The sequence below is a fragment of the Littorina saxatilis genome, linkage group LG8 (assembly GCF_037325665.1).
Source record: "Littorina saxatilis isolate snail1 linkage group LG8, US_GU_Lsax_2.0, whole genome shotgun sequence".
NCBI lineage: Eukaryota > Metazoa > Mollusca > Gastropoda > Littorinimorpha > Littorinidae > Littorina > Littorina saxatilis.
The window spans coordinates 4,456,878-4,466,533 of NC_090252.1; the positions used below are offsets into that span (position 1 = coordinate 4,456,878).

Genomic DNA, 9,656 nt, shown 5'->3' on the forward strand with positions numbered 1-9,656 from the left:
CGACATTCCTCACTTGTGATCATGACCTACCACTCCTGTATTCCTGACTTTCAACCGCATCGCTGAGTTGCCTCCCTTTAACAAGAGGCTGGTTGTTGTGACCTTGAACGGAGTACTGTAACAAGCTTCGGCAAGGGTCACCAGTCGACAGAGGCAAGTTCAAAGATCAGCTCCGAACAGTGCTGCAAGAAGTGTCTGTGCTCAGAAACGTTACAAGGTTCTACCTCAGTTGACAGCGATGACTATTCGCTACGCATATTCGTTGTCTCTGGGTATGATTCGGGACTTTTGCTTGTGCTGAGACTGACATTCGGAAGAACTGTGTTAATTTGCTGTACACACTGAACAAACGGACAATACAAACACTGACGCGGAACTTCCCATGTCGGGTGAGGGATGAAAACCGTGAACCATCCCCATGATTTGTACATTATAACGCTTTTCTTGCCATCGAAATTGTTTCCTTCTCCCCCAACCTCCCCATCGCAATGAACTATCATGTTTTTGGCGATTAAACGTTCTGACTGACTTCTGAATGCATGTGATCGTTGTGACGTTGAAGTAACCAGCCGCACACAAGAAGTCTACAACATGTTGCCGTTGAGACTGCCTTTTCTTTCATTCTGTTTAGCAGAAAATATCAAAGGGAGACGACAAAAATGAGATAAAAATGCACATCAACAGAAAGCTACAAACCAAGTTCGTCACGCTTTATCAGTTTCCATGTTCAGTTAATTGCCACCGTTTGAATTCCATCTAAGTTGTGAACTGACCTGGACAGAAAATACGTTACATGCAGTGGTTTTGAGTTTGAAAACTAACAAGGCATGATAGCAGATACCAAGGGGGAGCGTAATGCCAATGGTCAGCTGTAACGCCCATTGAGAGTAATTATAAACACGATAGGTATAAACATTATGTTGCTATTTTGCAATACTTTGAGTTCTTATATTAAGTAATCATCAGTTAACCCGGATTTTTACAGAATAAGTGCGAATAAGGAGAATAACACACACACGCACGCACACACACACACACACACACACACACACACACACACACACACACACACACACACACACACACACTCTGTGGGTGTGTGCGTGCGTATGTACATGTGTGTGTGTGTTTGTGGGTGTGTGTCTGTTTGTATAAGAGAGAAAGAGAGAGAGAGAGAGAGGGTGGGTGTGTGTTTGTGCGTAAGTGTATGTGTGTGTGTATGTGTGTTTGTTTGTAAAGGTGTGTATGTCCGTCTGTCTATATGTGCATATGGGGGGGGGGGGTGTTTTGTGTGTATGAAGTGTGTGTGTGTGAGAGTGAGTGAGTGCGTGTGTGCATGTATGTGTGTACGTGTGTAACTTGGGGGTGGGGTGTGTGTTTGTGTGTGTGTGTGTGAGTGTGTGTGTTTGAGAGAGAGAGACACAGAGAGAGAGAGAGTCGGAGTCGGACATTTTATTTGTTAGGCCTCGGGCCCATAACAAGACTGGTGACACATAATACGAGCGAACAATGTTTAAAATAAGCAGAAAAAGCAACATTATGGACCTGCATCTTGCAACTGTGCATTTTCCAGAGAATCAGTGCGAAATCGTAGTGCTTTGTAAATATACGTTGCTAATTGTCTTACCACTTGGCCATTTGTTGAGGATAGTAATTGGCACATTCTAAACATGGATGGGTTCCGATAATACTTTGAGGCTATTAATTCAACTCTGATCTCATTATATGCGGGACAAACAAGTAAAAAATGTACTTCCGTCTCCAGTGTATCATCTGAGCACAAAGGAAAAAATCTGTCTGCGTTATTCACATTGGGTTTATACTGTAAATAGTGGTTGTTTAAGGGTGACATACCAAATCTGAAACGTGCTAACATTCTCCTCAAATGAACATTTCTTATCTGATACAAATAACCACTCATACACAAGGACTGCTTAAAATAACGAATACACATTATAAAACACGTGTGATTCAAGGGAACTATGCCAATCCTGTCTAAAGCAATCGACAAATCTTTGGCGAAATTCTCTTACAAACGTGGAAATATCATCAACACCTTGTGCTTCCCACACTTCACCAAATCCATACTTGTACAAAACATTACGAACGTTACAAGTCCATGTCGTGTAATTTTGCCTTTGTATAGACAGTAACATATTATACACTTTCTTGGGGTACCTGTTGCCATCCATCCGAGTTAATCGAAGCCAAAACTTCATACACTTTATGTGCGTTACCACAAACAGAGGATAACGTCCTGTTTCACCGTAAACTATATGCCTTGGTGACTTCGAATGGACACCGACAAACCTTTTAATGGCAGACAAATGTACTCTTTCAACAATTTGCTGATCAGCAGAAAGTCCCCAGATCTCCGAACCGTAAGTCAAGATCGGTTGTATTTGACTGTCAAACAGATTTTTAAAAAAGTATCAGGAGAATATTCTCCAATACTCCAGAGCAGTTTGAGGATAGCTGATACTCCTTTTCTCGCGCGGTCAGCAAGGTCGTTTAGAGTGTGAGAAAAAGAAACCCTTGTGGACAAATAGACTCCTAAATATTTATACATATTAACAACTTCCACTTCACTTTCACCAAAATACGTGTGTAACTTGGGGTATGTGTGTGTGTGTACTTGGGGTATGTGTGTGTGTGTGTGTGTTTGTGTGTGTGTGTTCGTGTGTGTGTTTGAGAGAGAGAGAGAGAGGTTTGTCTTTAGCTGGGGTATGCAGTGCCTTGGCGTTGCACATCTACTTAATAATAATTATAAAATAATAATAATAATACGAGAATTTATAACGCGCACATATCTCACCACAAGGCGCACTCATATACATTCTTTCGCATTAACAGCTCATGCACACTCATATACACTTACGCATAAATTACATGAAGATGACAAGGCAACAACACAAACAGAGACACGGCACTCAAAAGCAAGCATGGCTGATCAAACTGTGTGTTAAAGTCGCCTATGAAGACGACGTTTGAGGTGTGGTGATGTGGTGTTCAAGCAATTCTTCAGCTTCTGTGAGGAATGTGAATTTGTTTTTGGTGTTGGGGGGAGGACGGTAGATGCATCACATTCTTCCGTGCAGGCAATAGAGGCGGGCAGGGATATTTGTAACCAGAGAGAGAGAGAGAGAGATTGAGATCGCAAAACAGAGACAGAGGGGGAGATCTTTTGCTATCGCTCTCTCGAGTGATAGGGAGAATGAAAGGTATATATATAGTTCAAGCTAACACGAGAGGGATATATGCACAACGAATTTATTCAATTCAACGATTCAATCAAAAACGCAGTTTCATTGTAATTTCCCTTGAATTGGACAGTTTGATACGACGCAAACCCAGGGAAAAATAGAGTAAAATGTATTACCTACTCCTATTTCTTTATCAAAGTCGAAGCGGTATTTTTTGTTTTTGTATATTACATTGACATACTCCAGTTTCCAAGTGCTTCCGAAACTACCTTTATGGTCAGTCTTCTCATTAGATATTTGTATCTCATTTAGGTCACCAACATCAGGTATGGTCAAAGGGAAACAGTCGTTATTTCCACTCTCAAAGTCGTCGTGATTCTCGGTGTCCAGATTGTAATCTTGGGTCATGCACCAGCTCCCGATGAATTGTATTGCGACATCCCCGTTCGTTCCTGAAAAGTAGTCGTCGCTTGTCTGTGTGCACACACGGATATTCTCGTACCCAACGTCATTGTTGTCGCTACAGTTGCCCCTCTCCGGAGTAGACTGTTGGTAAGTTGAAACTTGTTCTTTTATGGAGTGAGGAGAAAGGTAGTCTGCCTTCCGCTGGCAACAGTAAAACACAGCAAGTTCATTTTTGTCAAAATGAGAATTTTTTTTGGACATAACGAGTATGAGTGACAAACCTGCTGGCAGTATTAGTATTATCTGCAGACGTCAAATCTAAACTGTGCCAACAAATTATTGCACCCATTTTCGTACCCCAAGCATTCATTCCGTGTCAATTCATTCAAACTTTCTGTGCCCTTCAAGGCTCCCCACTTGGCTATCTAGCTCACTTATTGGATTAAAGGCACAGTAAGCCTCCCGTAAACCATCACAGAGCTCCCCGAGCGTCTACATACAGTACAAGCATACTTCCATTTGAACGCTCACCGAACGGGAACATCCTGGCTGCTTTCTGTCGAGCGTGAGAAATTTTCAAAGAATTTATTTTCGTGGACTTAGCCTTTAACAACAATGGCGCCTCGTTTTGGTGCTGGACGGCTGTTATGAATATTCAACTTACCGGAAATCACGCCCGGACAGTAAGCCTCCCGTAAACCATCACAGATACTGTCAGGCTTTTACACACAGTACAAACACCCTTCCATTTGAACGCTCACCAAACGGGAACATCCTAGGTGCCTTACGTAAAGAGCGAGCAATTTTTAAAGAATTAATTTTGCAGATTGTCAAAAATGAGTTACTTCCCTTCGGGTCTCATTCAGAAAAGCCCGGAAGCAGGGTCACGCAAGGGTCGTAGCAGACGACAGTTTATCAGTACATGTCGCCGTTCCTCTCAACAGTCAAAAGCTATCGCTAGAGTTCTTGTGAACCACAGCCGTTTGTTTCGTGCATAAAAACGTGCTATTGTAGATAACCTGACATCGAGTGCATTCAAATGACTAACTGACGACTACATTGTGAAAAAGGGAAACTGGATCACACGGATTCACGATGGCTCAGGGGTAAGATAAACCACGCAAAAATAAATTCTTTGAAATTGTTCGCTCTTTACAGAGGGCACCTAGGATGTTCTCAATCGGTGAGTTTTTAAATGAAAGGGTGTTTGTACTGTGTGTAAAAGCCTGACCGTATCTGTGATGGTTTACGGGAGGCTTACTGTGCCTTTAAACATGTAATTAACAGGGGTTACGTGAACGCCGTCCAAACAAGGGTATCCCCAAATTCAACCCGACAAAAACGTAAAGTATCAATGCACAAAATTGAAAAAAATTCAGAAAAGGGACAACTTAGCAACTTCTTCATACAAGGGGAAAGCTAAGTCAGAATACAACGAAGAATAACAGAAATTATAAGCTGTACACGATGATGATGGAGTCTCCCGTGCCATTGTGATAGACACGTTGATGAATTCGGGGGTTATGAATGGACAGTCTCAGGCTGTCCTATGTCAACGTTAATTCCATATTTCTACGGAAGTCGTTCAATAGCCTTAATATATAGGCTACGACAACAAAACTCGATGTGGTTCCGGTTCAACTCGAGCAGACGGTCTTTCCGGCCTCGTTAACTCTCATTCAATCAAAAACATGCAATGCTTGCCAACTGTGAAGATGATGATGATTGATTACCCGGATCTGCTTACTTTGCGACAAAACATGACATAGATGTACAATGTATAGCCTACCCATGTACCGGTGTAACACGAGAAAATTACTCCCACAAGATTTTTACTCTGGAGTAAACATTTCGTACGAAAAACTTACTCCCTTTACGAAAAAAGCACTCCCCCATTGCACGAGAAAATTACTCCCCAAGACAGGTGAGTTCCGAGTAAACATTTCGTAAAAAAATGTTACTCCCCTGACGAATAAATAACGAATAAATTACTTCACCCCAACACGAGCAATTTAACTTCCCATGACAGGTGTACGACATTTTTACTCCCTTGTCCTCTGTTAGTCTTGGTGGTGGAAGGGGTGGAAGGAGGGTAGCGCTACATTCGTGTGCGCGAGATCACTTATTGGCATTATCCCTTCGCCCGCATCCCAATGGGGAGTACAAATTTCGTGGAGGGAGTAATTTGTTCGTGCCTTGGGGAGTTCTTTTCTTGTTCGAAAAGTGTACTCGGAGTAAGAATTTCGTACGAAAGATTTACTCCGGAGTAAATGTTTCGTGGAGTAAAAATTTCGTGTTTCACCGGGAACTGTGAATCATTTTATCACCGAGTGTGCTGATCTGTATGATCAACGAGAGAAATATTTTGGCACCTCGAGCTTGAAACGTATTTTTACAGAGGTCAGCTCAACAGCCCTTTTTGGGTTTTTAAAGGAGTCTTGTCTTTATTTTAAGATTTGCATTTTAAAACTACCTAAGTTATTTGACATTTAGGGTGTTGCTTTGACTTTTGTGTTGCCTTCGGGTGACGTTACGGATTTTATGTATTAGAATTGTTTTAATGAAAAAATGTGAAATGATTAACTTGTGGGGTCCTGATTTGGCCTATTATGGTCCGCTGGACCCGAAAAGCAACAGCTAACTAACTAACTAACTAACTAACCGGGAACGCCGAAGAAGAAGAAGAATACCCTTGTGCACAACATAATCAGTCCCTGAACTAAGAAAGTGTCGAGCGCAAGGGACGTTACCGCTTTGTCAAGTCTGTGAGTCGCGTGCGTGCGTGTTTACCTCGCTTTGAAAAGGGCTTTTTGTCATTCAAAATTAAAGGAAGAAAAAAACAAACACGAAATGATGAACTTTTTCGCTCTTCCGCTTTATTAAATTGTTTTTGTTTTATTTACAGGCGAAAAACCTCAAACTTGATGTGTTGTTGAGCACAAATTACGCTGTGGTGTCCGGCCGCCTGAGGGCAGTAGTGTTGCGGTGAACAATACGCATGCGTGAAGAAAGTGTGTCTGCTCTTGTCAGAAACCAACCGCATCAAAGCAAGCACGTGCAAGCTAATAACCCAATATCCAGGTCAGAATAGCAATGAAAACGCAATCGTAAATTCCGCGTAGCGATAGGGTCCGATATTTTGACCAACAAGTATAATTATACGCAGAGGTGTATGGCGTATTGTACTTGTTCTCGTCGAAATACCGAACCATATGACCACATTGAAAACACAATAGTTAGAGCACTAAAGAAACAAGTCGCGTAAGGCGAAAATACAACATTTAGTCAAGCTGTCGAACTCACAGAATGAAACTGAACGCAATGCAATTTTTCAGCAAGACCGTATACTCGTAGCATCGTCAGTCCAACGCTCATGGCAAAGGCAGTGAAATTGACAAGAAGAGCGGGGTAGTAGTTGCGCTGAGAAGGATAGCACGCTTTTCTGTACCTCTCTTCGTTTTAACTTTCTGAGCGTGTTTTTAATCCAAACATATGTGACCCTCCATCACGAAATGAGTTGCATGTCACCTCGCGCGGTTCTGCGCTAGGCCATAGACCATTTATCCTGGACCGCCAACTAGCTCTCTCTCCGCTCTTTCTCTCTATTACGAGGTAGCGGCCCCTCGCATTTAGGAACGAAGAGAGGTACAGAAAAGCGTGCTATCCTTCTCAGCGCAACTACTACCCCGCTCTTCTTGGCCTTTCAGAAATCAGGGGGATGTCATATCCGGTGTCGATTGTAAACATGGACGAAGTTGCCGAGGTAAGTTCTAAAAATGCTAAAATAAACTCAGCTAAAGTGCATATGGAACATGTTTTTCGATGAGTTTTGTTAAGTTTAGTTTGGAGTTTTGGAAAATCCAGTTCATTGTCACCTCCCATTGTCACAAATAACTGGAGCGTGCTTTCTTTTCACTGTCTTTCAAACCGGACACTAAGCACCCCTGTGAAAGTCGAGCGTCGTAACCTCGAAGGGTCACGTGACGAGTTGGCGGTCCAGGCTATTTCGTCTATGGCTAGGCATAATATAAGTCCGGGGGGTGTCTAGTAACAGTGTGAGGGTCACCTTAGTCACAGGCTTATAACTCGAAAAGTGTTCGCTCTTTTCTAAAACGGTTTTCACCACAGAGCATAAAACACTCTTTAGGAAATTGTAAAAATATGAAAATAATGCAAAGGTGATATGCGACTCATTCCGTGGTGGAGGGTCACATATCATATCTATATGTTTTTGGAATCAGAACACGACAAGAAATAAGATGAAAGTGTTTTTAAATTGATTTCGACAATTTAATTTTGATCATAGTTTTTATGTTTTTAATTTTCAGAGCTTGTTTCTAATCCAAATATAACATATTTATATCTTTTTGGAATCAGAAAATGATGAAGCATAAGATGAACGTAAATTTGGATCGTTTTATAAATTTTGTTATATTTTTTTTTACAATTTTCAGATTTTTAATGACCAAAGTCATTAATTAATTTTTAAGCCACCAAGCTGAAATGCAATACTGAAGTCCGGCCTTCGTCAAAGATTGCTTGGCCAAAATTTCAATCAATTTGATTGAAAAATGAGGGTGTGACAGTGCCGCCTCAACTTTGACAAAAAGCCGGATATGACGTCATCAAAGGTATTTATCGAAAAAAAGAAAAAATGTCCGGGGATATCATTCCCAGGAACTCTCATATAAAATTTCATAAAGATCGGTCCACACACACACACACACGCACAGACACACACACATACACCACGACCCTCGTCTCGATTCCCTCTAAACACCCGTTAAACCCGGGACAAATCAAACAAAGCAACACAACTTGACAAGCCGCCAGTACTAAGAACCAGACCCCCCCCCCTTCATCCTCCACACCCTCCATCAAGTTTGAGGAACACCGCTCGTCCCTCTTTCACCTTTACGAAAGCATTGTGTAAGACAATTAATGACGCACCCTGCTACTCTGTCTCTCGTTAGAGTGTTCACCAATCTCCTGTAAAGAGTGCTTCATTAAATTTTGTGACCATGCAACTGGACCAGATTTTGTTTTCATTTTTGAAAGAGGATCAAGGTTTTTTTAAATAAAAATGTGAAGTAACTATTGTGAAAAGACATGGGCTTTTTGGGACCCGCTTCAATTTACTGCGAAAGACAGGCATGGACACTGAGAAAGGTAACAATTGTATCGGTCCCCCATAGCCAATGAGGTTGAAGGGGCGTTAACATACAACAACCTGTTGATCAGCCTGTTGATGAACCTGTTGATCAGCCTGTTGATGAACCTGTTGATCAACCTGTTGTACTGACAGGAAAGCCCCGTCCATGAGTGTGGCGATCAGTAAGACGAGAAGAATCCCGGCTGCCATGGTCAGCTTGCTCTGTTTGTGATGTTGTTACGAGGGTGGTCCTGCAAAGTTGTTGGTACAAGGGTCGTTCTGCAAAGTTGTGTACAAAGTATAAATATGCATGTTGCACGAGCAATATCTTTATTTTCTGATAGTGTTGTTACGAGGGTGGTGCTGGAAATTGGTGCTTAAGTGGTAGTCGTTATACGCGAGTGATATCTTTATTTCCCGAATTGGTATGAATTGTACAACTACTGAAACCCTTTTTCGGTTTGGTGAATGCACAACAGATCTGCACGCCAAATTCAGACATTTTCTATGAATATGTAGAAATTGCCAAATAATGTGTTTTACGTTTGTTCCCGTTCAGTAAATTTAACCTGGCATGTCACATTCAGAAAATTAAATATGTCGCAGAAATTTCAGTAATTTTGTTTAAATTTCGAGTGGAACAGTATTCTAATTTTCAAATTGCTAACATTTTCAGGAATAAACAAAATTCTTTCTTTCTTTCTTTATTTGGTGTTTAACGTTGTTTTCAACCATTCAAGGTTATATCGCGACGGGGAAAGGGGGGAGATGGGTTAGAGCCACTTGTCCATTGTTTCTTGTTCACAAAAGCACTAATCAAAAAATTGCTCCTGGGGCTTGCGTATTACAATATATGACCTTACTGGGAGAATGCAAGTTTCCAGTACAAAGCACTT

The 9,656-nt window shown here is 41.5% G+C and overlaps 1 long non-coding RNA gene across 1 annotated transcript; it reads right to left on the bottom strand.

Annotated features, from left to right (window-relative positions):
• Positions 1 to 3,254: 3,254 nt before the first annotated feature.
• Positions 3,255 to 9,188, bottom strand: LOC138972569 (uncharacterized). Its single transcript, XR_011457667.1, has 2 exons — positions 8,839 to 9,188; positions 3,255 to 3,809 (listed from the first exon to the last, which is right to left on the bottom strand). It is a non-coding gene; the product is annotated as an uncharacterized lncRNA (long non-coding RNA).
• Positions 9,189 to 9,656: the final 468 nt, after the last annotated feature.